General features: G+C 37.8%; 1 pseudogene; it reads right to left on the bottom strand.

The window, feature by feature from the left end:
- Positions 1–422: 422 nt before the first annotated feature.
- LOC105824547 lies at positions 423–598 on the bottom strand (annotated as a pseudogene).
- Positions 599–2,452: the final 1,854 nt, after the last annotated feature.

Here is a 2,452-nt window from a genome sequence, read left to right as displayed (position 1 = left end):
GGGGCGGGGGCGGGGAAGGCTGCTGGGACTTTGTTGTGATTGCTTTGGCGCTGCAGATCTGTCCTGGGAGAACCGACGTCTTAAGGAGAACGAGTCTTTCAGCCTATGAATATGGTCTTTCTCTCCCTTTATTTACGTTTCCGTAATTTCTCTTAGTGACATTTTTAGCTTTCAGTGTTATAGGTTTCGCACACGTTAAGTTATCCCTAAGTAGTTCATGTTGTTTTACAAAGGTATTTTATTTTGGTAAACAAATGCTGGTTCTTTTATAAGCATATAAAAATGCACATTGTTTTTAGTTAAAGGTATAGGTCAGGCATTGATCCTTGATACATCATTCGAGAATTAAGTCTGTCTCCCCTTTCTTCTCAACTGGAGTCTACTCAAGCTGACATTCACATTGCAAAATCTTGGATTTCCCTTCAGTTATCTTTCTTCTCTGATTGCTTCTTGCTTTCAACCTCCAGTTTTTGCTGTTTTGCTTCCAACCTTTTCCTCTGGTATATTTTCACTCCAGAAAATGGCAGGCAGAGAATTAAAGTTTTGCTGCCAAGATATACAGCATCAGGGGCACACGTTCAAGAACCTTCCATTTCATGGTAGACCAACTGTGAATTCACTCCTGATCAATGTACCCTCCCCCACCCCCAGGCAAGTATATGTGGAGAGGGAGCTGGAAGGTCTGATGCCAAGAGCCAGAAGATTTGAGCTCTGGGTGAAGAATCTACATGCTCCGGTAAGTGAACTCTCTCTGGGGCCTCGTTCCCAGCCGGGACACAAACCACCACTCCTGCCAATATTTCATATTTTTGATACCATTGTAAATGGTACTTTTATTTTTAATTAAAAAAAATTTTTTTTGAAACAGGGTCTCACTCTGTCACCCGGGCTAGAGTGCCGTGGTGTCAGCCTAGCTCACAGCAACCTCAAACTCCTGGATCAAGTGATCCTCCTGCCTTAACTTCCCGAGTAGCTGGGACTACAGGCGCGCGCCACCATGCCCAGCTAATTTTTCTATTTTTGGTAGAGATGGGGTCTCACTCTTGCTCAGGCTGCTCTTGAACTCCTGAGCTCAAGTGATCCTTCCACCTGGGCCTCCCAGAGTGCTGGGATTACAGGTGTGAGCCACTGCACCTGGCTGATAAATGCTACTTTTAAATGTCAGTTTCTGACTGTCCATTGCTAGTATATAGAAATACTATGGATTTTTTGCATATTAACTATTTATCCTACAATCTTGCTAAATTCACTTATTAATTCTACTTATTTTTGCAGATTTCTTAGAATTTTTATTTTTTCATAGACAATCATGTCATCTGTGAAAAAAGACACTTTACTTTTTTCTTTCTAATCTTTATGCCTTTTATTCCTTTTCCTTACCTTACTGCACTAGCTAGGACCTCCAGTACAACGATGAATAGAAGTGGTGAGAGTGGACATCCTTGTCTTGTTCCTGGTCATAAGAAAAAAGCAATTGGTGTGTCACCATTAAATATGATGTTAACTGGTTTTTTCATAGATGCCCTTTAGCAGGCTGAGAATGTTTCCCTGTATTCCTAGTTTACTAAAAGCTTTTATCACAGGTGGGTGTTGAATTTTGTCAAATGTCTTTTCTGCATCTAGTTAGATGATTATGTGGTTTTTCTTTTTCTTGTTGTTCTTCTGTTAATGTAGTTAATTACACTGACTGATTTTCAAATGTCAAAGCAACCTTGATTTCCTGGGAAGAACCCTACTTGGTCATGGTGTATTATCTTTTTATATATTGCTAGACTTGATTTTCTAAAACGTTGTTTAGCATTTTTACATTCGTATGCATGAAGGATACCGATCTATAGGCTTCTCTTCATGTAATATCTTTGGTTTGGGAATGAGTGTTATGCTGACCTCGTAAAATGAGTTAGGAAGTGTTTCTTCCTTTCCTATTTTCTGGAAGAGTTTGTGTATCTTTCAAGGAATTTGTTCACTTTATCTAAGTTGTTGAATGTATTGGCATAAATATAAAGTCTGCAAGTATGTTTGGAGATTTGTCTATTTCTAGAAACCTTTAATGCTACCAATTACTTCTTGTATTTGAGAGACTTGTTATTTGGTGCTTCCATATTTGAAATAGTTATGTTTTATTGTCTCTTTTTCTTTATGAAATGTCCCTCTTTATCTCAGGTAATTGGCAAAATATCCTCTTACTATCTTTTTAATGTTTGTAGGATCCGTAGTGGTGTCCCCTCTGTCAGTCTCCATATCTTTTCTCCTTTTTTTTTCTGATCGGTCTGGCTAGGGGTTTATTAATTTCATTGATCTTTTCAAAGAAGCAGCTTTTGTTTTTATATATTTACTCTTTTTTGTTTTCTATTTTATTGATTTCAACTCTTTATTGTTCCTCCCTTATGCTTATTTTGAATTTCATTTGTTCTTCCTTTGCTAGTTTCTTTTTCTTTCTTTCTTTTTTTTT

This window comes from Propithecus coquereli, unplaced genomic scaffold, assembly GCF_000956105.1.
Source record: "Propithecus coquereli isolate 6110/MARCELLA unplaced genomic scaffold, Pcoq_1.0 Scaffold748, whole genome shotgun sequence".
In the NCBI taxonomy this organism is placed as follows: domain Eukaryota; kingdom Metazoa; phylum Chordata; class Mammalia; order Primates; family Indriidae; genus Propithecus; species Propithecus coquereli.
This window is presented reverse-complemented; position numbering and strand designations above follow the sequence as displayed.